Here is a 26,306-nt window from a genome sequence, read left to right on the forward strand (position 1 = left end):
GCGAGGTGGCACAAATGCTGGTAATTATAACACCAGCAACATGATTAAACATCTGAAGACGCGTCACGCTAAAGAGCATGACGAAATGATTAAAGTTAAGGAGCTAAATAAGAATGAGCTGCAGCAGCAAACTCTGGAAACTGCCTTCCAGCGACGAGAAAAATTCTCCAAGGACAGCCGAAAAGCAACACAGATAACGGACAAAATTGTGGAATTTATTGTCCTTGATGACCAACCTCTGTCTGTTGTCGAAAATGTGGGATTTCGTCGCCTAATGGAGCATTTGGAGCCAAGGTACTGCTTGCCAGGTCGTAAATATATCTCCGAAACTGCACTACCCAAACTATACGAGACAGTTAAGGAACACATTTCGAGTATGCTGAAAGATATACATGCAGTCAGCTTTACAACGGACATTTGGAGCTACTGCAATGTGTAGCAAACTTGTGTTAAAGTATTTTTTATTTACTGTGTAGCTGCTACTCCTTTGGTTTGTATTTTCTGAATCTTTACTCCATAGTGCAGCAACAATCTTTTAAAGGGATCATTTAAGTTGCAGTTACTTTTTTTTATACAGTTCTGTTGAAATGTTGTATTTTAAAAGATATTATGGCTGCACTGATTTTTTTTAAATTATATTTAGGTTTATTGAAGTTGTTGCACTGCTAATTTTTTATTTTTTATATTTAAATTCCTGTTTTATTTAAAAATATTGTGGATACACTATGTTTAAATTATTTTTAGATTTATTTAAGCTGCTGTCGCAATTCTGTTTATTTTATCGGCTACTGTTCTATTTAAATGCCTTTTTATTTTAAAAAAGTAGCTTCATTTTTACTTTATAATTATTCTTAGAATTTATTTAGTAGCTGTCCTGCAACAGTTTTTATGTTGTACTATTTAGAAATAAATTCAAAAAGTAAATTGACTTTGTTTAATATATTTTTTTAACAACATAGTGGAATCGGTACTCGGTATCGGCTGATACCCACAGCACAAGTATCGGAATCGGTATCGGGTGGGAAAAAATGGTATCGGAACATCTCTAATGAAAATACACACAACTTATGTCCACAGCAAAACACTGCGACATGTAAAAAACAATTTTTCAAGAAGTAATAAAAGGAGCTAAGTCTGTTAAATTTTGTCAGCATACCAACTCCAGTGTTTTGTCTCCACCTTCAGCCTTCTCTGGCTCTTTTCCTGACTCCGGAAAAAAGCCGCAGACCGAGCAGCTGAACCTGAAACGATTTCACTTTTTGCTGCTTTAAAATGAACGAGTCTTTCTGAATGTGGTCTTTCTTAGTCTTTCTAAAAAATGCTAAACATTTTATTGCTGAACTTTATAAAACCAGTTTTATATTTAAGTATTCAAATGTATGAAATTGTGTAAAAGTATCAAAATGGCACAAAGACACAGTTTTGTAATTTCTGGTTTTTGATTTTGGTTTTACTTTGATATAAAATGATAATATTCGTTCTAATTAACAGCATATGGGTTAAAGTTGCTCTGAAGGGCAGACAGAGAGAAGGAAAACACGAGTGCTTGAACCAGTTAGGCAGTTTAGGCGAATTTCAACATAATTTAGGTGCTACTTGTCCAGCACAATAAATGCAAGTTGTTTCTCTAGGACACCAGATTTTGCAGTGTTCGAGGGCAGTAAATGTCTATTACAGAAAGAATACAGGAAACAGTAGAAATCCACTGAAAATGTTTCTAACCTTTTAGACATCAAACCTCTAACATCTAGCCTTTTCAGGTGTTAAAAGTCTGTAAATCAGCCAGCAGTTAAATGGGTAGTTTCTGCTTCAAATCAGCAGAGCCCCACTAAGTCTTGAACCTGAATTTAGAAGGGTCGGTACAAACCACTTCTAACTTCTTGGGTGGTAGGGTTGCATTTCTGATTTGCATATACTGTTAGGAACAGATAAGCTGCTAGCAAGCTATAAAGAAAAATTGTACATGGTAGTGTGGAGAACACAGCAGAAGCAAGGCCTAGCAGGAAGCCACAGCATTCGGAGAGCCGTGGGAGGCGGTGAAAAGCTTACTCACTTTTTAACGATCCAATGAGAGTGAACCACAGAAGTCATTTCCTCTGGGAGTGAGTCATAACACACTGGAATGTATGGCTTGATGCTGGGGCTGAGTTCAAAGCTATAAATCCACAGCTTTTGCCCCTAGCATTGTCGGGAAGTGGAATTAGCCAGAGTAATGATTTTATTACCACCATCTTGTTGTCTAGATTATTTCAAGCTAAAGTTGCATCTGAAAATAGAAATTGTTGAGCTCTAAATGCTCTACAGTCCTGTATCACACATCAACATATAATTAAATTTCTGATAAAGTATTTATTTATTTCATTATTGTTCTCTGTAATGTTTATCTGCATTGTCATGATGGATGAAGTTATTCTGTCAAATATAAAGTGAATGAAATGGTAAATTTATGCTACCTGGTTTGGTTGACTGTGTGGCCATTTTTAATTTTTCTAAATCCTGTAGCTTGTCAGCAAAAATCCAAAAGTCCTGTCTATGGTGGGGTGAAGGCATTTGTGTTTACAACATTGGTGTAAAAGTAAATTGTACTCGACAGCAGAGCACACAGTCCCAATAATATAAATTAGCAAATAATAGGGCTTAAATAATGTTACTTTAAAGATTGACCAAGTAAAAATATGTCCATAATTGCTTCTTGGCTTCTAAGTCTTCCATTTTGTAGGGGAAAAATTGTTGGTTTGGTTTGTTTACATGCAGCATTGTGGGAATTAGCAATAATACTGTTTTTTTTCTTTTACCAAAGTATATAGAAAGAAGGTCAATGAAGGTCAAACAGTAATCACTAGTTTTGCAGGGACTATCCCGTCTCCAAAAACACAGAAGATCCTGCATAATGAACAAAGAAAATGATCTTTAAAGCCTTTTTTCTGAACAGGTTCAAATTGAGCTGATGCTCAAGCTTCATACTGGTACACTCGCATGAACATGAAACATGAAATAGTTATATAACTGGATCCAATGCATAATTTATAAAACTGTCGCTTGAAGGCATTTTAATTGACTTTATATTTAATTTGAAGTATTTTTTTGGTAATGTATTTAGAAACAGCTTTTTAAATTTCTTATTTCATTTTTTTGTACTTACTTGGTATTAAAAACTAAAAAAGCAAAACTGTTTCCAAATTTGCAAGGAGACATTTCCTAGTTTTGACTTTATATAAGAGTACTCTGATAAATGTAATTACCCAGCATGTGCACAGTATGTTGAACTGTATATGCCACCCTCCCGATGCGTGTGCTCACCTGTGTCATCTCAGTTACATTTCCCTGAGCTGTTTTTGCCTGAGAGAACATAATCAAGTTGCTCTTCCTCAAATTAAATCTGTAGCTAGTTTGTGACCTGAAATATGCCCTCATCCCCTTGGCAATACTTTCAGTTCTACAGTTTCTACACATACACATACACACACGCACATATCTACAGAGAGGGAGATACAGCAGGCTATATTCTGATAGCTCCAGCAATGATGAGTACAGGTAGTAAGCAGAACCAGATCTCCTCTTTCTTGTTTTTCTCTTCCTCCATTTCCTTGTCCTCTTTCTGGTTCCTTCATCATTACTCTACGTTATTCCCGATTGTTGTGATTATTATTGTGCCTTTCTCTCTTCCTGTGCCACACTACAGCGTACACAACAGCAAAGACTCCACTGAAAAGGGGGGAAAAACAACAACAACAAAAAAAAAACAGACCTCGTCATGCACACACAAACAGAAAAGCTTACAGCCAGATAGACTAAAAAGACTCCTACACATGCAGACAAAACAGTGTAAGCACACACAGACATGCCCACGCATACAGTAGACACACACACACACACACACACATAGCTGCAAATGAAGGTTGTTCCCAGTCAAAATGGGAAGCGGGATTCCCTCAGTGATTGATGACTCACTGAGGAAATAGCTGTTGCTGTTTGTGCATCGTTACTTGCTATGCAGTATTACCATTATTCCTAAACTGTTGCAGAAGCAGCTACTTCGGCAGTCATGTGGCATTTCAATCACGTCAGTGGCTTAAAATTACCAAATGAAAGGTGTTAACCTGGCACAGAGGGCACTTTGGCTTTCTAATGATTGTTATACCCCGTCCTAACACCTGGCACAAGGATGAAAGGACACCATGTACACTGCAGCAGCGCCACACGATAATATGCTACACTACGAATCCCTTAATGACATCATTTTCACAGGCTGACAGCATCGTTGTTCACTGCTTACAAGAGAGGAATCAAACTTAAGAAGGCATCAAAGTGAAGGCATCACAGTTAGTATGATGATGGTAATAATAATGATGATTATTATTATTTATTTGAAAGGAAGATATTGCAAATGAATGGATATAGACTAACAGCTAATTATCTCTTGTCCTATAGCAGGTCTCAGACAACTAAAATAATACATATGTAATAACAAAGTAATGACAAAGCAAAGTGCAACTGGTTGAAGTCAACATTACATAGACTGCATAATTTAACCCTTTAAACCCCCCAAAACTGGAGAGAAATGTCAATTTTTTAATATAAAGTCTTTATTTGGCTCTTTAACAAATGTAAAAATAAATGTTTTTTTGTCTATTAACCATTTATTACCATGTGATATGTCAAAATTATTGTAGTGCATTATTGTATTATTATTGTATCCACCAGGGGCAAGAAGACAAGTATATGATTGTGTACACCAGGGCCATGTTTTTACCATAAAATGATTCAAAGGGTCTTAAATTGTATGTATTAAATAACATACACATGGCTTCATATGGTTAAAATGTACTAGTCAAAGTGAATATTTCAAGTGCACGATGTTGGAGTGTAGTTTAAAAATACATAATCACTTAAAACACAACCACTTACCATTCATTTACGCAGGATAAGTATACAAACGGAGTGTGGTACCTGTATAAATATATATATGTAAACATGTCCCAAGATATAACAGGAGAAACATTCAAATACAGAAGCAAGGCAGATACAGCACACAGCTAATTACATATATGTATCCGTGTGTTGCAGAGCATCTGTCTAGCTGGTAGAGCAGGTTTGATTAGTATTTTCAGTTTTTTAGGTGGGATTTAAAAGTGGTGTATGTGTGCTCTTATTACAGGTGGCATCGTGTTCCTGGTGTTACTAGCTCTCACTGACAGCACAGTTTGTCCTAAAGTGGTGCGTTTGTGGGGGAACTCACAGTCTCCTCTTGTAGTAGCTAAAGTGTTCGTCCTCATTCATTTATTTTCTATACCGCTTAGTCCAGTTCAGGGTCGCGGGGGGCTGCAGCCTATCTGGAGGGATTTTACTTCCCACAGTCTGGTCGAATAGTTTGTTTTGATCAGGAGCCTTCCTGACTGAGTGAAATGACCTGGGATTATCGAAGTGGCAGCCATGATAAGAGCTGTTTGAAGTCACCAAATACAAAGGAAAAAAGCTCCAGTGCTTCCTTTAGGAAACACTGTTGATCCAGTTGTACTAATTGATTTTTGTGGATGGAAATAAGGGACAGTGTAGCTTGTGACAGTAACATTTTTAACTTGTCATTTTTCTCTCCTTTTGATAATTATGTTTTATTTTTAACATAGTAATATAAAAGTCAATATGATGTGTAATATGATGGATTGCATTAGATGACGTTTCTAACGCCCTATATATTGAACATCTGTTGTGCTGTAGAACCACATACCAGCTTAGTGTCAATGTGGTCAGGTTCTTATTGCAGAGCAGTTGTCTTTTCTCATGTCCTTCCCAATTTCTTTAGTCATTTTTCCTATTTGGAATAGAAGGTAGGTTTTTTTTTTTTTTTTTTACAGTTTTACCCTACCCTCAGTGTTTGTTTTGAGACTCTTGTATTCTAGACCAACTGTATTCTAGTACCCATCTGTTGATGGTAAAGTTTTGGACCTAATTTCATATCTGAACCCGACATGTGGGAGCAGTTTAGTTTTAAGCTGAATGAAAATGGAGCCCATTAACTTGATAAAGCCCGGTTGATGGGTTTGCAGCAGAAAGGTGGAAAGTATTAGAATAAGTATTTATTCGTAATTTAACTGAATTGTCTTTAGCTCTTAAAGGCTATAAAATTCTCCATATGGTGCATGTGTATTATTTTAATTATCCTTAGAATTGGGCTATAATGTGACATAGAAATTAACATAGGCAATTACATGACTGATTGCAATCATTTCCATGAGAACTAATTGTCTATAATTGTAACAGTCCAGATGTTAGAACTGCCTGCATGGATCTGTTGTGCATAAACAGCTTTTTTTAATATAAATAATAATTCGTGTGAGGTCCTTTCAGACAAGTTATTTTGCCCCCATTAATTTAATAGTTAAGTTTGAATTTCTACAAAATATTGCTGTGTGAATAACATTTACAGTATGCATTAGTGGCATACATGCTAGTGCTGCATCATATTATACATATCTGCTTTTCAAAGGGTTACAGTAGACTGTGTCTAATGGTTTAATTTCCATTATCAGTCAATATATATAGAACAATATACTTGCCAACCGCTTTATTAGCTTCACCTTATTAAGTAAAGTAGGTAGGTTGGTACCGCTTTTCCTTCCAGAACTGCCTTAATTCTTGGTGTCATAGATTCAAAAAGGTGTTGGAAACATTCCTCAGAGGTTTTGCTCTATAGTGACATGACAGCATCACACAGTTGCTGCAGGTTTGTTGGCTGCATCCATGATGAGAATCTCCTGTTCCACCACATTCTAAAGTGGCTGGATTGAGATCTGGTGACTGTGGAGGCCGTTGGAGTCCAGTGAACTTACTGTCATGTTCTAGAAAGCAGTTGGAGATGATTTGAGCTTTGTGACATGGTGCATTATTCTGCTGGAAGTAGCATCAGAAGATGGTACACTGTGGTCAGTAACAATACTCAGGTAGGCTGTGGTGGTTAAACCAGGCCACGTTGGTATTAAGGGGCACAAAGTGTACCAAGAATCTTTCCCCCACACCATCACACCACCAGCTTGAAGCGTTGATCCAAGGCAGGATGGGTCCATGCTTTCATGATGTTTCCAGCAGATTCTGAGCCTAGCATCTGAATGTGAAGCTGAAATGGAGACTCATCAGAGCAACGTTTCTCCATCTTCTATTGTCCAGTGTTGGTGAGTGTGTGTGAATTGTAGGCTCAGTTTCCTGTTCTTAGCTGCCAGGAGGCACCGGGTGTGGTCTTCTGCTGCTGTTGAACGTGTTGTGTGTTGTGTGGGGACAGTAAACTTCTATTTAAAACAGGCATGTCAAACTGGTCCAGCAAAGGGCCGTGTGGCTGCAGGTTTTTGTTCCAGCCAGCCAAGAGCACACAGTTTGACCAATCAGCTGTCTGAAGACTGAGATCAGTTGATTGAATTAGTCAAATCTGGTGTGCTGCTGCTTGGTTGGAACAAAAACCTGCAGCCACACGGCCCTTTGCTGGACCAGTTTGACATATGTGATTTAAAACATGATGTTTATCAAGAGTTAACATCCGTCAAGTTCAGTTTAGGTCCAGTACAAGCCTTAGGGCCAGAAGTCCTTCGTCACACAACCATAAACCTGTTTAAATAGTCAGAAATAATTATTTATATGTGGAAGACATCTTCTCTTAACATGCCAAAGCTAAACTTACTTAGTTCTTCTGTATCTGTTCTACTTGTACTTTGTCATTTAATTAGGTTCACCAAGGCACTGAAGCCTTAAGTTTGCTCGGCATAAAAGCATCTACTAAAAGAGTAAATCTAAGTGTAGAGCTGAGTCTTTACTGGCCCACGTTAATAATTCAGTGCCTATAAATGTGCACCTCAGTGTCTCAGAAAACACAGCTACGTTTTCATTAATCAGTATAGTTGGATGAGTCTGAAATCCATATTTATTTGGTACGTTAAAAGATCAGATGAAAGTACAGGAGACCAACTTCAACTGTACTATACTTTTGTATGTTGCATGAAACCTGGTTTTCTCATAAAGTCCATATATAACGTGGTGCCATCTTAACAGTCTTCAATCAGAGTTTATTTTTACCATTACTTGATCTGTAGAGTACAGCTACTGTACCATGTATGTATGCTGCTGCTTCGTCTGTGTTTTATACCAACTTTGTCACAACCGTCTCAACTCCGTTGGTGTTGAATGGCAGTTTACCATAACGAGCTCTGGTAACTTAAACCATCTTGCTTAGTTGACCCTCTAAAATCACCAAACAACAATCTTATACCCAAGATTAATTTATTGCAGTGTTTCAGAGTTCACATACCATACAGTTTAGAACAAAAGAAATTTGCATACCTCTAGTGTTCACCAGCGAACATAGATCAAATGGAAACTCTTCTCCTTCTGGGCTCTTTTAAAAAGTAGTGGAGAATAATTTCCGGTTAATTTTACTGCTTAATAATTGTTAATCAGTTAATTGGATTTAAAACCAAAAAATCCAAAATGCTTTAGACTTTCAGTCTTAAATGTGAGGATTTGCTATTTTTACATTATCATTAATAATAATGAGGATGATAGAAAAAATGTGGAGCTTTATCTGCTTCCCTTTGCTCTTCTGACAGTCCCGCTTTTTTCATTTAGAACATGCACCATAACATTCTGCACAGCTTTATTTTTACTTCGGGACTTGCTGTTAAAATCGGAGACTGTCACTTGTTTACAGTTACATTCCTCATTTTAATAATTGTTCATTTGTCTAAGGCTCCAGCACGTCTGGGTTTCTTTGTGCAAATATTTCTTCATCTGATGATTGCCACAGCTGTGCTACGTATCTTTTTGTAAGATCCAAGAAAAATCTTTCTTTACACTTTTCAGCATGTTTGCTGCTTCTTTTTGGTTTGAGTTACACTTGCTTAGTTATTTAAGCTTTGTGTTGTTGTTTTTCTTTTTTTTTTATTTGGTTTGAAATTTGTCTTCATATTATTGTATTACAGATTTAGCTCAAGTGAGTCTGCTGAACGTAGGTTATGTTAGAAATATAAATTATTTTTGTTTTTGTTACTTGTTCTTTTTCATTCCCATTTTACATAAAAAATGGAAAAAAAAAAAACAAACAAAAAACAGCAGGCCTCAGAAAAGCGCACATACACATCTTACTCTATTCTGGTAGGATTCAATCCCAGGCCAGTAGAAAAATACATGTGGCTACGAGGTGGGGGTCCTAACTGCTGAGCTCTTTCTGTGCAGCTTATTGTGTTGTAGTGGTTAAAGCAGTTCACAAATGGTGATTCATCACTCAGTAACACACACATGCATCCCAAGCTGTGAGCTTACTGGAGCCTCATAGCACCTGCTGATGACTAGCTCCAGAGTAGCTGCAGGGTCATTCCAGATGCCTTCCTGTGCACTCATTTTCATCAAAAACTATTTTTTTTCTATGTTTTTTTCTTTACATACAAGTGTGGCGCTGCTATCTTTTGATGCCAATTAACTGGTGAAAGCGTGACACCATTTTCAATAGATATGTGGCTCTGAGCCGAAACACGAAGCAGACCTGACTTCAAGCCCTCAGCTGGAGTCTGATGCATGACAGTTTTTTATTTTCTTAAAGAGAGAGGGCAAGGCTGACAGGAACCTGTTTTATTCTACAAAAATACAAAGAATATATGTGGTGGCAGCTCCTCCACCTAACTAGACAAAGCAGTAATTTATAAAAGAATTAATAGAAATCACATCTGGATTCAGACTACGTTCCTCTGTTACATTGTAGTTGCTGTGTAAGTGGACAGTGCTTTTCCAGGATGAATGAGCGCATCAAATGTGAGTTTCGAAGGTCACTGATTTCAACATCTTTGTTATTGGTGGATGGACCTTTTTGTCCAGGTCTTTTTTTTTTTTTTCTCAGTCACATATCTAAGATTGATGTCCTGATTTATTTGATATCAGGCCAGGAGGGGATATTTTATTTACATTACCAATTTTTGCTTCTTAATATATGTTCAGGTGTAAACATGCATGTGCACAAACAGACTTCCATGAATAAGTTTGAATATTTAGCTAAATAACCAAACATAGAAGTTTTAGATAATTTGCTCTGCATGGAGAGGTGCAGTGATGGATATAGCTATGGATTTCTCCGCAGATATTAGCAGATAGCATAGTTACACGAACAGCTTGATCATCAGCAATGTCCGTTATGAACTGATGTTTCTTTGATTTGCGTAGCACCAGTGATGATGATTCACACTTTCAGGTGTGGAGAAAATAAAAAGCTCTACCAAAATCTTCTAAGCATGTGTTATTTTATGTTCTTTTAACAAAAAACAACTTTTTTAACTCTTTGCAAAATGGAAATGGTTGCATATCTGGAAGGAAAACATCCTGGTGCCAACTTTTAAACAAGGTAGTAGCGAAAGCATTTATTTTAGTGTCTGCTGTCCGCTGGACATCATTTATTTCTTACGCCATAAAGGACTGTAGCCCGACAATCTCTTGTATGTCTCTGCTGGATTAGCCAGGGTGCTCGTGTGTTGATATCCAGTTGCTAGCATGTGATGTAGTTACATAAAGTAAAATGCAGCTGTCACATGACACCCTGGGTTGGGAAAAAAGTTGTGAAGTTTGGTTTCTCAGCATGGAATGCTGCAGGGACACAACAATTCCAGGAATTTCTATAGTAAATGTTTATGTGCCATCAAAATTAGTCAGAAGCAAAGTTTTAAGTTTAGAAAGTTATGTAATAAAGTATAAGATTCCTATTTTTAACACAGTACCACCCTCTTCTACTTTCTTTCCTTGTTAATGGAAATTCCATTTCACAATTATCTCTGATAGTTTTTTGTCTTTCAAATTTATTGTATTATCATTTCTGAACGGAAAATCCAGTATTTAAAAGACTGTCAGTGTATTGACTGATAATAGACCAGGTTGGTCTCTTGATTTTAAGTCATTGGGGGAAGAATTGTTCAGAGCTTTTCCTGAAGTAAAATGACATATTAAAACCCAACGTTTACATATAAGGGTTTAATTAAAGATTTTTTCTAATTATACTGCAGATAATATTATCAATTAATTAATTGTTTGGTTTGTAAAAGTGCCAAAAATGGTGTCTGCTAGAGAAATGTTTTTGGTGAACATAACTAATTCTTCTTCTGAAACAGAGTTATATTGGTGTTTTATTGTATTATATTTATGTTTCAGTTTTACTCCAACTATATAGTAGATAAATAAAGGAAATTAGCCTTCAGCTGCTACAGTTTAGCTGCTAATTTGTTTCCTAACTCTTAACTTTTTGTCACAATTTTTTAGGGCCAATTTTTCTCAGAACTTTAGTTTGAACCACCAGTTGCCTTTAATATCTACACATACACACACAGCAGGAGTGTGAGGTTGTATTATAATATAAAAAGAAGTCTAAAAATAAGAAATTAAACAAATTAACAGAGTTATATGAAAGATGGCACACAGCTAAAATAACTGAAGTAAATATAAACCTTATTGCATTCTGTGCAGCTCAGCCCTGTGAAATATGAAATGTTCAAAGGAATGAAAGCACTATTTGCAGAGCTGTTTGACGAGCATTTCCTCTGAAGCCTGGCAGGGTGCCGCTATTTTAAAATGTAGTAGAATATCAATTATTAGATTTTGTTAACACTAACATTGCTTTTTGGGAATCACAACAAAAACACAAATCACTCTAAATCCCATAACATCATTGATCTGTGGAATTTCTACTTCTTTTACTTTGTAATCAAATCTTTACCAGGAGCACAAGCTAGTATTTTAATACCCTCAACACTAAGGATGGCAGACAAATACCAAGTTGTTTTCCTTAGAATATTCTATGTTAACAGATGTTTGTATTTGGCATCAGTGCACAATAAGAAGAAAAAAAAGAGATTGTTTTTCGGGTTTCTTTTTTTTTTTATTATTCTTCACTCACCTCTGGTATCAAAATTGACTCCTCAGAAAATAACCAGTTTCTTGGATGTTTTTCCTTTCTTTATTTTTGGATGATTCTCCCTCTAGACCCTAGAGATGGTTGTTCATGTGTCACCTAAATCTCATTTCTTCCCATTCTTATTATTGGCTGATTAGATATTTAAATTAGATAATATATAATATAATATATATAATGTATATTTATATTACTGAGTTTCTCCTCCACACTTTATCCCTGTGTATTTGAGCAAACCCAGAAAGTTTCACTCAATTTCCTTTTTTTTTCTTTTTCTTTTTTTACCATACCAATCTTTAGCCTTTTTCACACTAGAGATGCATAAATTCACAGAGATAAATTTGTTTTTTGTTACTTGAATTAATGGATACTGAATGAAGTATAAAGTATTATAAAGGTAGCCACGGAGTGAGTGGGGAAAAAAACCCTAATGTAAATAAAAAGATGCTTCCTGAATCGTAATCTAATCAAAACATGAGGTACCTAAGATGGCACACCCCTATTGGTGACTACAGCATCCAGACCTGAACCCAGACCTGAAGAGATGTGCTGGAGAAGGTTTTACATAGCGGTTGGATTCTCCCATCACCAGTAGAAGATCTTAGTGAAAAAAGAATGCCATACTTGATGGAAATAAATCTGGTGACATTGCAGAAGCTTATCAAAACAATTCCACGGCAACTGCGTGCCATAATCAAAGCTAAAGGCTGTCCAACGAAATATTAGTGTGAGACATTTTTTATTTTTATTTATTTTCAGGTTTTTTTGATGGCGACTTACGCGTAGTCCAACGAGAGTTTTGCATCTGGTGATGCTTGGTGCTGCTTTTACAAATGTTGCCAGGCCCTCATAGCAACTTTTTTCATAGGTCAGGTTGCTTTTTTCTGTCACAACATCTTACACAAACTAAAAGAGCAGATTAAATGAGGAATGGGACTGATGTAGAATAACATCCCTAGTGGATGTAATTAAGGCTCTGGATGAAGATGGATGTGACTTAGTAATCAGACTATGCTCTGTAACATGTAAACAGGAATGTAAATATGAATTTAATATTTTTTATGCAACACAGGTAAACACTATAACAAGATGTGTATATAAAGCCACTGGTAATTTTTATCAATATGTCAAGGCTACACAAGCATGAGCAATCATTTTACATGAAAATATAGCAGAAATGAAAATGCATTTGTTGGTTATAAAATCCTGACAACATTCACTTCAAGCTTTTTGCTGAAATCTTCCACCCAGGCTCCAAATAAAATCTCCTCATCAGTGGACATGACTGTATGACTGTGTCCACAAATATTCTGGAGCATTTGCTGTTGATGTGCTCATGTGCGCAAGTGAGTTTGCCCTGTCTGCTGGTCTGCATGACGTTTCCCCTTGCTCCGTTACTGTGGATACCTACAAATAGTATTTATATCAACACGATAAGGAACCTCATCTTCAATTATAAATATCTTGTAAAGGAGACAGAACTTCCTCAACCAAACTTCTACATCACATACACACCTCTTGCAAAATCTGGACCAATGATTCCCAAATGGTTTGAGCCATGAGCCCCAAGATAACATACGTTGGTGTCCTCACAATGTGACAAATATGCTGAAAATCGCCTTCTCTTGCCAAGATGAGGCCAAATTCAGATTTTTAAAAGAACACCCATAATAACTTTATTCTACATGTAAGGCTTGAAAAACTAGAAGGATAAATTAACTGTTGGATTCAGTTCACATCTGTAACAAAGAGCATGCATGCCCAGAATCAGCTTCACTCGCAGAGAAAATTCAAATATTTATTATGGCATAAGTAATAACTTCGTTTATGTTTTAAAAATGTAGCACTTTAATTTCATGGACTAATCTCTTTGCATTAATGAGGTTATTTTGGCAGCCCGTATAAAATCCCCAAATTATTTGATAAATGTAGACCTTTTTTTTTTTTTTTTTTTTCTTCAACAACGATCTGGCAACCCCCTGAAATGATCATGGGGACCCAGTGAGGGTCGGGACCCCCGGTTTGGGAAAGGCTGTTCTAGACCAGGAATCTCCAGCTCCAGTCCTTGCGAGCTACTGCAAGATAGAGATGTTTCTCTACAGCAAAGCACCTCAATCAAATTAAAAATTTTGCACAAGCCAGTTAATGGCCCATTGATTGGAGTCAGGTGTGTTGCAGCAGGGGAACATCTAAAACCTTGCTTGTTTTATTTTTTATTATAACTGGTGTTAATGTTGGATATTAGCAAAATATCTCAGTTTACATTAGTCTTCCCTTTTCTCCGGGTATTTTGAGATAAATATCTTAACTGATAATTTCTGTTTCCCCATCATTCAAGCTAAAACTTTGATGGTACAAGATGTTTAAAAAGGAAATATGTTACAATCAGTGAAATTCACTGAGACATTTATGTCCAAACTTAGCTCATCATGTTGTCACATGCCAAGAAACTGCAGTAAGAAATGTCATTTGTTAAAGTAAAAAGATTAACATGATCATTAGTTGGTTTTATCATTATTGGTTTTTTCAGCTGTAAAATATCCAGCTCAGTAAATGTTTTAAAAGTGACTGTAGCACATATTTTACAAATTACAGTGTGAACACATTGTGGCAGTGTGACAGAGGTCTTTGATGGGGATGAATGTACAAATTCTCACTTCAGTCTGTGGTTCCCCATGGATTCACAGAGTTTTATAGAGAGTGTCAGCTTACTGTTTATCTGTCCTGCCTGCAACTTATCTCTTTAGTTCACTGTCACTGTTTTTGATCATGTTAAGCCACAGCAGTGCAACCAAAAAGAGTGTAGTGGAGCATTAAGCAGCAGAAAAGCCTAATATTTTCCTCAGGAGCTGATGGAGATCAAAGACAGAGCTAGAACAAAGTGAATATTGGACCATCAAAACAGAAAAATCCCACTGAGCATTTTCTGTTTTTCTCGCAGATTTTTTGAAGGCATATACAACACGTGTCAGGATTTGTAATAAGAGATATGAAGGTCCAAGGACAGATCATATCAGACTAAGAAAACTAAAGCTCTAAACCTTAAATGCTTCACACTTCTGACAAATGGTATGAAAAATGAAACGTAAAGACATTATGCTTTTGTTTTGGGGTTGGTTAATATGGAAAAAATGTGATCGCGTTTTTGTATTGATCTATCTATACTCTCTCTCGCTCTCTCTCTCTCTCTCTCATTTTTATATATACTGTGTGTATATATATATATATATATATATATATATATATATATATATATATATATATATATATATATATATATATATATATATATGGAAGAACTGGGGTGATACCTTTTCAGGTGACTAAGCAAGCTAGTCGTATTTCCTGTTTTGGCACCACAACCGACAATGTTTGGACATTGTATTAACGTGTTCAGTTTCAGTAAAATGCTTTCATATTACTGACATAGTGGAGCCTTTTTTCATTGATTCGTTCACCATTTTGGGACAATAAAGTAATATCAGTGTCAGTCTCAACCCTGCTTTCATGGCTCTCTCTTATGGAGGGCTGAAATTGCCAAAATTAAAAAAAATGCCTCAATAAAAAAATTGATGTGCCAATAAATTATTTTACAAAAAAAGTTTCAAGTTCCAAGTTTCCATTAAAAAATGTTTATTTACCTGGTGATTTTTTTATTTTCAAGTTTTTCCTCCTTTATTATTATGCCTGTATTTATTTCTGCAATAATCTCCTGTTACATTTTCTCATCCCCAAAATGATTTACTTTTGTATTTTCATCTAACATTTCATTTATTTATTGGCATTTTTTTTATTCACAGTCATATTTACGTCCTTATTATTTTCAATCTTCCAAGCATTTTCTTCCTTTATTTTTTCAAGCATATTTTTTCTGTCTCCTTTTCACATTTCTGTATGCATTTCTTCCTCATTATATAAATGAGGGGGACGGACCTGAAAAGGCATGTCCTCGGGGCAGATCCAGCCTATTGATCAATCAACACTTAGCAGGTCACAGGCTGGTAGTGCAGGGAGAGCTGTGCAGCCGATCCTTCCTAGCGCTGTCTGGCTTTATCGAGTGTGGCTTCGGGAGGTAAATGAAGGTTTATAGCCGGTAGAACTCCAGCAGAAATAGCTGACTTTCTACAGGAAACTATACAAGATCTTTAGCTCGTTGCTTTTTTAGCTAAAACATCACACAAGCACTGATGACTGTTTCCTGTTTGGTGTGATACAGGAACTGAGAGGCTGTTCCAGCTGCAGACGTGCACAACTGACAGGTTGGTAAAGCTGGAAGCCACATTCGGCAGGGCTAGACAGACAGGAGCAGCTGTACAGCTGAACTGCCAACATTTAAAATAAATATAATATAAATATATAATAATATAATAATAACACAGCAAGAAAGTCGCTGGTTCGAGCCTCGGCTGGGGGGAGGTTCAAACCTGGGGGGCGGTTCAAACCTGGGGGGCGGTGGCCTTTCTGTGTGGAGTTATGTGTGGGTTCTTTCCGGGTTCTCCAGCTTCCTCCCCCATCCAAAGACATGCATGTTAGGTTAATTGATCACTCCAAATTCACCCTAGGAGTGAGTGCTTGTGTGAATGGTTGTTTGTCTTTCTGTGTTAGCCCTGCGATGGACTGGTGACCTGTCCAGGGTGTACCCTGCCTTTCACCTGCTAAAATGCTGTGATAGGCTCCAGCTTACCTGCCACCCATAGTGAACTTAGCGATCAAGATAATGAATGACTGAATGAATAATATAAATATAATGTAATAGAAATATGGCTGACTGAGTAATATACAATAGTCTTACATCTACAAGTGGTGTGCGTAAGTTTCACAACCACAACAAAAACTATCCAGGCGAAATTAATTACTTGACATGATGTCTGTATGGACCTTGTCTGGTGACATAAAATATATATATATATTTTATTGTGTGGCTACGTGTTAATAAGTAATGGCCACACATTACAAATGTGTTGGAAGAAGTTAATCAACTTGTGGCCATGTGTTATTTATAAGTGAGAACTCATGGGGTGGAGGACTACATCCTCCTCTAATCCCTCAAAATAATATAGACCGAGATGATCTGTTATAGTGATATCCTGGGGTCTTTTGGGATTAATCACATAGGACATCAGGATGCATTCACACCAGGATAGTCCGCTAAACTCCTTAGGGTTGGGGACTCGGTTCAATTGGGGGGGTGTAACAGTTTGCATTCATGCTGCAGAATCAGACCTTTTAGATAACATACAGTGTGTGCAGAATTATTAGGCAAATGAGTATTTTGATCACATCATCCTCTTTATGCATGTTGTTCTACTCCAACCGGTACAGGCTTGAAAGCCTACTACCAATTAAGCATATCAGGTGATGTGCATCTCTGTAATGAGAAGGGGTGTGGTCTAATGACATCAACACCCTATATCAGGTGTGCATAATTATTAGGCAACTTCCATTCCTTTGGCAAAATGGGTCAGAAGAGAGATTTGACGGACTCTGAAAAGTAAAAAATAGTGAGATGTCTTGCAGAGGGATGCAGCACTCTTAAAATTGCCAAGCTTTTGAGGTGTGATCATCGAACAATCAAGCGTTTCATTCAAAACAGTCAACAGGGTCGCAAGAAGCGTGTTGAAAAAACAAGGCGCAAAATAACTGCCCATGAACTGAGGAAAATCAAGCGTGAAGCTGCCAAGATGCCATTGGCCACCAGTTTTGCCATATTTCAGAAGCACAAGGTGTGCAATACTCAGGGACATGGCCAAGGTAAGGAAGGCTGAAAAACAACCACCACTGAACAAGACACACAAGATAAAACGTCAAGACTGGGCCAAGAAATATCATAATACTGATTTTTCTAAGGTTTTATGGACTGATGAAATGAGAGTGGATGGGCCCGTGGATGGATCAATACAGGGCAGAGAGCTCCACTCCGACTCAGACGCCAGCACGGTGGAGGTGGGATACTGGTATGGGCTGGTATCATCAAAGATGAGCTTGTGGGACCTTTTTGGGTTGAGGATGGAGTCAAGCTCAACTCCCAGTCCTACTGCCAGTTTCTGGAAGACACCTTCTTCAAGCAGTGGTACAGGAAGAAGTCAGCATCGTTCAAGAAAAACATGATTTTCATGCAGGACAATGCTCCATCACACGCATCCAAGTACTCCACTGCGTGGCTGGCCAGAAAAGGTCTAAAAGAAGAAAAAATAATGACATGGCCTCCTTGTTCACCTGATCTTAACCCCATAGAGAACCTGTGGTCCCTCATCAAATGTGAGATCTACAGGGAGGGAAAACAGTACACCTCTCTGAACAGTGTCTGGGAGGCTGTGGTTGCTGCTGCACGCAATGTTGATCGTGAACAGATCAAGACACTGACAGAATCTATGGATGGCAGGCTTTTGAGTGTCCTCGCAAAGAAAGGTGGTTATATTGGTCACTGATTTGTTTTTGTTTTGTTTTTGAATGCCAGAAATGTATATTTGTAAATTTTGAGTTGTTATATTGGTTTCCCTGGTGAAAATAAATAAGTGAAATGGGTATATATTTGGTTTTTGTTAGGTTGCCTAATAATTATGCACAGTAATAGTCACCTGCACACACAGATATCCTCCTAGGATACTAAAACAAAAAAAAGCCCCACTCTAACTTCCAAAAATATTCAGCTTTGATATTTATGAGTCTTTTGTGTTCATTGCGAACATAGTTGTTGTTCTATAATAAAATTAATCCTCAAAAATACAACTTGCCTAATAATTCTGCACACCCTGTATTTCACTCCCTGCCAGAGGCGGCGCTGCATTAAGAATTACTGAAGGAGGAGACACAACACAGAAAACTCGCTCATCTATTGGTTAATGCAGGAAAACATGTTTCCACCACATAACAGCAAAACAAGAAGCTGCTTTAGATCCTAAAAGGTCTTGGGTTGACCATATTTCTGTCAGAGCTTTTACCAAGTTCTTCTACGTCTGACTGCGAGCAATTTCTCCCGGCTAGAGCCACCTTTCATCCCACACATTCTTTCGTTTTTGTTGTTACCCACAATGTCGTGCACTGAACCCACTATACAATTTGCTTTGTAGTCCGCTTTTTTGTATTTGGTGCCCTTTAAGTGGACAAATTTGCATTTGTAACCAATTTGTTTGCTCATTCACAATTACCCAAACAAGGCGGGCTGTCTGAACAAACAAAAAAAATGGGTGGTGTGAATGCGCCCTTAAGTAAGACCGTGACTCAGGTGTGAAAAACTTTTAGATTGAAACAAAAACAATATGTGGGCGTTGGGCAAGTTCTCAACGCATTAGTACCTAAATGTAGAACTGTCACCCAAGGAAACGGAAATTCTCATTTGTCATGGTATAATGTGATAGTTTTATTGTTAAAATGTGAAATATAAGAATGTTTTTTTCTTTGAATGAGGAAACAGGCATGGGGCAGATCAGACAGATTTTACAAAACCTGATTAAGTTGTGCTTCATACTGGGCTGAGACATGGTGAGATACTGCTGTTACACCTTGGATGTCATAATAGCTAAGTTTACATGGACAAATATTATATCGGTCCGATTGAAATCAACCTAATCAGAGATTCCAGCTGACATGTTTACATGAACACTGGATGAAGTGTTCTCCCCCCTCCCTTTACTACATTTATTAATTTAATTACCTCACTAAATGAACCAGGGTTTTTCTTGACTGCACCTCACAGAAGTGGTCCCTCTTAACTTCACCTACAGTTCAGCTGTGTGAATAAATAATAAACATTTTGTATGAACAGAGGAAATATGATCATTTCTACCTATTTCAGCTACAGGTGGTCATTTTGACCGCATTTTGGGCTGTTCTGTTTTTAGATTCGGACGTTCTGGATCAGATCATGTGGAAGTATTCTGTAAAGGGTGGTATGCAGAGATGGATTCATGCTGGATTTTACAGCCTACTTGTTCTTGTCATCATCAAGAACTGCGCTGAAAGATAGGCAACCAAAGGGGTTTTTGCAGAGGAAATTCTAGCATATTTTATGAGGGAAATCTTGACTTCTCTCTGTACCTGTCAACCACATACACACAAATATAATAAACACATTCTACCCTCTGATGTTATAGCTGACCTGTAATTACCTGCAGAGGTGATTCTAGAGTGTCCTGGGGCCCTGGGCAACATTTCACAGGGGGCTCCTCCAACCAGTGTTCACCACCCTTTTAATTATGATATTTTATATTAATAACAATAACATTTTTAATATCTTCATAGGCTTTTTTTGCAAATATAATAAATTTCTCAAATCTAACTTTTGGATTTTCTTTGGCAAGTTCCACAGTTTTTCTTCTTTTATTTTTAATTTTAATTACTTGAACAGGGGCAGTATGATTTAACATGATTACAATACTGAATGTTAAACTATGTGCTGAGCCCTGTATTATGACTCTTTAAAATTACATTTACAGCATACAGAATATAAATGAATAAATGTAGTTTTCAGAAACATAAAGCCAACTGGACACATGGAAAATACAATATAAAAACATCCTGCAGACAACACACAACTTATTTTTGAAAACTTTTGAAGTGTATTATCTAAATCTCTTGCCAACAAATTCTAACTTAATGTTATTATCTTTATAGTATTTGATAACTAAAGAAAGAGTATTGTCCAAAATATGTTTTTAATTTCAGCCTCGCAACAGCCGGGAACTCAACATGAGGACAAGAGATAAATTAGCTACTGATCACCGCCTTGATCTTTTCTTTTCGCTCTGCCTGTTTTTTCTTCTTTTTTAGTCACAGACACAAAAATTCTCCATTTTGATAAACTTACTCTCTCCAGTTTGGCTACTTGCAGCAAGACTGAGGGGTGGAGGCGGGGACCATTTATGGGAATGCTGCTCTGGTCCACTGCTGTCATTGCAAACTCTCCACATTGTCGCTGCTCTGTAGCGAGTCAAAGTTGTTGTGCCACAAAGTGATCGTCTGCCAGAAACTGATCAGATGGTCGGGCAGCCTGTTAACGGCGTCTCATAAACCAACATAACACACAAATGCATGTGACAGTATGTCTATATTAACAAAGTATGCTTTTGCAAGAGCTTTAACGTATTGTTAAAGCTGCAGATGAAGAGGTGCTGTAATCAGAAAAGACATTCAGTCTTCGTTTTGACACCTTCCACCAACGGGTGTGGCTCGCAATCTTGTTGCCGTCCCACAGCCAAGCGTAACCTTACTTGAGAGGCGGAGTATCAGCCGGATAGCGACGGATGCCTCAGCTATGTAATAGCATGACACCATGGCCGCACAACGCCTTCCTTAAAGCATAACAAAAACATAACTCAGAAACAAAGGAGGAGAATGGCGCGCCCAACAGTTTGTATTCTTTCTTCTTGGTGGTGCTTTGTGACGGCATTTTAAATAGAGATTTAATCAATAAAAATGAAATACGTTTATTTAAACAAGGAGCCGTTCCTGCTTTGTTTTTATTCCTGGTCACACGGGAAATTACTATTTTTTTTTTTTTTTTTTTTTTTAAACCAATCAACGAATTGCAGTGTATCAAGCTCCACCCTTTTGGGTCGGATCAGTTAGATTGGTACCCCAACAAAAGGGTCTCAAAAAGTAAGAAGGGTCAGGTCGGATATGAGGGTGCCCTTCCCAGTTTTCGGTTGTGGAAATTAAAAAAAAGTGGGTCCTGACCCACCCTTCCTGACCCACACCCGTTGGTGGAAATGGGGCTTATTATATTAGTGATACGTTCCACATTTTTTCCCATAAGCTGTCATATAATGTGATACATTCTGTATTTTTACAATAAAACATATATCACACACATCACATTATATGTAATTATATGCAGCACACCTGACTTAAATATTGGGTCATTAGGAGGCTGGTGTAGACCTTGACAACAAGCTGTTGGTGAACTATTTTATTTGAGCTATGTGTGTTGAAGCAGGGACAGTAAACACCTGCAGGACACTGGCTCAAGAGGTCCAGAGTTGGTGATTCCTGGGTTATAAAGTGGGACTCACATTAAGAGCACAGATCATTAAAATGTTTGTGACATGGAAAATGATACGGACTACTCAGGAGTTGTTAGATTTTGGAAAAGAGATGTTCAAACCGTCCTTACCTAGATCTACACCCAAGTTACTAGAGTAAGTACTGGAATGCAGTGCTGGAAAGGGCTTGTTGGGCAGGTCTGCCATGAATCTGGATTGTCACATTGTTCTTGTAAGGAATAAGCTGAACAGGCTTACTACTTAGCACTTACTACTACTGAGATTAATTAAAAACCAGGTCAGAAATTGTTAGAAAAAAGTGTGTTGCAGGTTAGTTCACAGATTATGTTCTCAGATTTTACTTTCTTTTTCCTCTCTAGTATTTTTCTTTCTCTTCCACTCTGTTGAGCTTAATTTTACACCACACTCAACCTACCTCAGGTGCACCCGGGAGCTACCATATTAATGAGACTTGACTTTTCTCACAAAGACAGAGGCGAATGTAAATGCAGTCTCTAGGCTTCAATGCATCACTTCAGGCATCAGTAAGTAACAATCACTACAGCTGTGTTTTGATTCAGGTTATCAGTTCACTTTGTCTTATCAACATTTAAGACATGTTCTGCAGTGTAGTTGTGCAGTTTAATGTTGAAGCAGAGTGTTCTCAGCATTACATCTGGCTTGCACAAGTGGGGTAGGTGCGAATACTCCAAATTATCCTCTGGCTTATAGAATGATGCATTTGCCCTCACAGTGCGCAACAGTTCTTATGCAGAAGAGACCCACTGGCCATACCACACACACTGATGTTATATTTGTAGGCTTATGTAAATGACTGACCTTTCACAGAGCATTTACATCAAGGTGAGAAATTAACTTGTAAATTCAGTGGCCTCTGTCTTTGAATAAAAAACATAAACAAATACAGAATTTTAATATCGTTGAAGGTTAACTTCTGTCTTAGCTTTAGTAGCTGTCATCATAATCTACTCATGAAGGCACTTGGATGATTTTCATCTTTGGTTAGTTGCCCTTTTTTTTTTTTTTTTGCTGTATAAAGCACAAGGAAACAAAAATCTAACCCTTAGCTAAAACTGTTGAATCACCACACTAGGATGTTCAATAAGCATTAATCTAAAATAAATTAAATAAAAAGCATTTTCCTGGCCGAGTTTTAGGAAACATTAACCCAATAAGTAAGTTGTTAGTGGGAACAATAGAAAAAGAAAATCTAGCGAAATATGTTGAATGTATCATCTGTGTCTAGATTTTGGAGCAAGTGCAGACAAAATGGGAATGTTTAAAAAAAAAAAAAGAGAGAGCCATACTTTCTAACCACGGGAGACCATGAGAGAAAACTTAAAGCAGTTGAGCTGAAAATGGGGGTTTATTCATATGGCATTTTTCAAGAGCAAAAGGCACAAGTGCTTCAAAAAATCAAAACACATAAGGAGCATGCAATAGGCGAATCTTTTGTGACGTCAGTGTTTACCTTTTGCCGCATTGCATCACGGTATTGGGTGGCAAGAAGCTGCATCTGTTAGCTGGATTTCTTTGCGTTTGGAGTTTGAGGGCGATCTACTACATGGTTCACTCGTGTTGTGTGATTGGCTGTACGGCTCGTTGGGGGCCCAACAAAAAGTTTTTCCGCATTCCCACCGAAAAAAGAAGGAAATGGTTACGTGCTATGATACGTGCTTTGATACCTGCAAGCCTCACTGGTACACGCAGCTGTTGTAAGTCCTATCCTGACCGCTGTTTCTACTTTAAACATTAAAGCTGCTACATGACTGCATGTTTCTCCTAGACTGGATTTGAAAGAAAAATTTTGTAAGATGTTATGATCGTTTTTCACGATAGACCAAACGCCATTTAAATTATAGTTAACAGGACCAATAAAATTGAAAAACAGTCATTAGATTTAAAATAAAAAATTCAAAGGCACTGATAAATAAAGCCTTACCCGGCTTTGCAGTCGCAGTGACATGTGATTATTTCACCGGTTTCTTGGGCGATCACCCACGGAAGATGCGAATCACGCTGTGACTCTGCTTGGCCGGGTCTGACCTCCGCTTTGAGCACGACCACTGATTTTTGTTTCACCGAAAAGATTGGCGCAACCTTTCTTGAAACAAAATAGTTATAAGCTTCGAGGCTTTTAAAAGCTTTTAACTTCTCGTGGGTGAAGGGTCCAGGGCTTTCAACTAAATAAGAATAAATATCTCCCCAGCACATCTGTGGCCAAGATGCAGGTGAGTCAGACCAGTATTTTTCGTCATCCCAGACTTCATATGGGCTTTGTATTTGTTCGATTTTGTCTGCAACACAAATTTTTAGTTTCTCTCTAAACCTCCTCTGGTCTTCGGAGCTTAGCGTACTTATATAATTTGGATTTCGCCCGCTTACTTTCTTGTTTATGCTAGCAGGTTCCGCCATCTCAACAGGTCTTCTTGCCACCCAACCACACGCGCATGCGCAAAAAGATGTAAACAAAGATTCGCCTATAGATATAACCCAAAAACAAAATTAAAACCAGACTAAATAAAATACAATATAAGAATAAAAATCACAATATTAAAGCAGGTTAAAAGAAATTAGTGTTAAGCTGCTTTTTTAAATTAAATAAAAAAAGAGCGAGTTCCTTAAGTCTATGGACAACAACCTGAAAGGCACAGCCACCTTTTGTTCCGAGTCCTAAATGAGGGACAACCAACAAACCCTGATCAGAGTCATGCTAGGCTCTGAAAGTTGGAACTAAAATTTCAAGCTGGGTTCTGAAGTCAGTGTAAGGAAATCAAGAATGGAGAGATAAGAGAGCGTTTATGACTTTTTCAGCCTTGCAGATGCTTTTCTGAACCACCTGCATGTTGTTCACAGATTAACTGCTCAGACATTTAAAACGTCGAACTGTTAAACAAGAAGAAAAACTTGTATGGTGCAAGTCTGGTGAAACATAATAGACAATGCTGAAGAACACAAGTCAATTTCTGATTATTGATGATATGAGGTCGATGTTGGTTAAAGAACCAAGTGTCCAACCAATGCTCAATGCCAAGGCAGGATCAACAGAACATTAAAATCAAAACTAACAAAGCTCCAGAATAAGCACTGAATGACTAACACAGGGAAGCTAAGATGAAAATAAAAACAAATGATGACAATAATGACAAGAAACTGGCAAGGAGTGATGAAAAGCATTGTATCAGAAATAGAAACCTAGGAAGGAAAACTGGAAAGAACAGATAAAACCAGAAGCTACTAAATAAAACAGGAAGCACAGAAAACATGTATCCACTGATATAGTATACACTCACCAGCCACTTTCACAGGCCCACTTCACTAGTACCGGGTTGGACCCTTTTACCTTCAGAACTGCTTTAATACTTGATGTCATAGATTCAAGTGTTTAAAAACATTCAGCGTCACACAGTTGCTGCATGTTTGTCAGCTGCATCCCTGATGAGTTCCACCATATCCCAAGCTGTTCTGGACTGAGATCTGGTGACTGTGGAGGCCGTTGGAGTCCAGTGAACTCATTGTCATGTTCTAGAAAGCAGGTGGAGATGAACTGAGCTTTGTGACATCAGAAGATGCTACACTGTGGTCATAAAGGGATGGACATGGTCAGCATCAATACTCAGGTAGGCTGTGCTGGTTAAACCAGGCCACGTTGGTACTAAGGGGCCCAAAGTGTACCAAGAAAATATCCCCCACACCGTTACACCACCAGCAGCCTGAGATCCAAGAAAGAATGGATCCATGCTTTTATGATGTTTCTACCAAATACTGACTCCACCATCTGAATGTGGAGCTGAAATGGAGACTCATCAGACCAGACATCCATCTTCAATTGTTCACATACATTTTCTGTTAAGTTAGAAATGCTAAACCCATATTTACATTTGTAAAATATCTTCAAACCTGTACAGTTTACATAGACCCTGAAAACGTTTTTCACATCATGGTGTGTGTTACGTTATAACTGCTGGTTATACGTCTTCTTGCAACCTGATCGAAACAATAACCGGCATAACCCGCCCAAGAATCAAATTCTGATCTAAATGCAACTCGTATGTTTCCATGACACATTTTTATAGTGATCAGGCCTGTAATCTAAATACTCGTGTTCATCTAAACTTGGCTACTGACGAAAGAAAAAACTGCATCTTGATGTCACCTGTTGATTTCTGGAGTAGCATTTGACTTGTATTTAGGGTTTGGCCTTGGCCTCTTGGTATTTTGAAATGAAATAACATCAGTAACAAGTAAACTCAGGGAGTCTATAGCACAGTGACTCGTCAAAGCTGCCCCATCCTTAACAGGATCCAACTTTTATGATCCAAGATTTATGACTTCTAATGTTTTTGGCTCAACTAACACCTGAGTTTCTAAGTAAATTA

The 26,306-nt window shown here is 37.6% G+C and overlaps 1 protein-coding gene and 1 long non-coding RNA gene across 4 annotated transcripts in view; both read left to right on the forward strand.

The window, feature by feature from the left end:
- Positions 1-26,306, forward strand: part of slc4a11 (solute carrier family 4 member 11) — a 135,798-nt gene that overhangs the window by 19,354 nt on the left and 90,138 nt on the right. The gene's annotated exons all lie outside the window — the stretch shown is intronic.
- Positions 6,732-25,439, forward strand: LOC121631360. The gene is made up of 3 exons (XR_006008725.1): positions 6,732-6,775; positions 15,924-15,927; positions 25,388-25,439. It is a non-coding gene; the product is annotated as an uncharacterized LOC121631360 (long non-coding RNA).

Source organism: Melanotaenia boesemani, chromosome 20 (assembly GCF_017639745.1).
Source record: "Melanotaenia boesemani isolate fMelBoe1 chromosome 20, fMelBoe1.pri, whole genome shotgun sequence".
NCBI classification, from domain to species: domain Eukaryota; kingdom Metazoa; phylum Chordata; class Actinopteri; order Atheriniformes; family Melanotaeniidae; genus Melanotaenia; species Melanotaenia boesemani.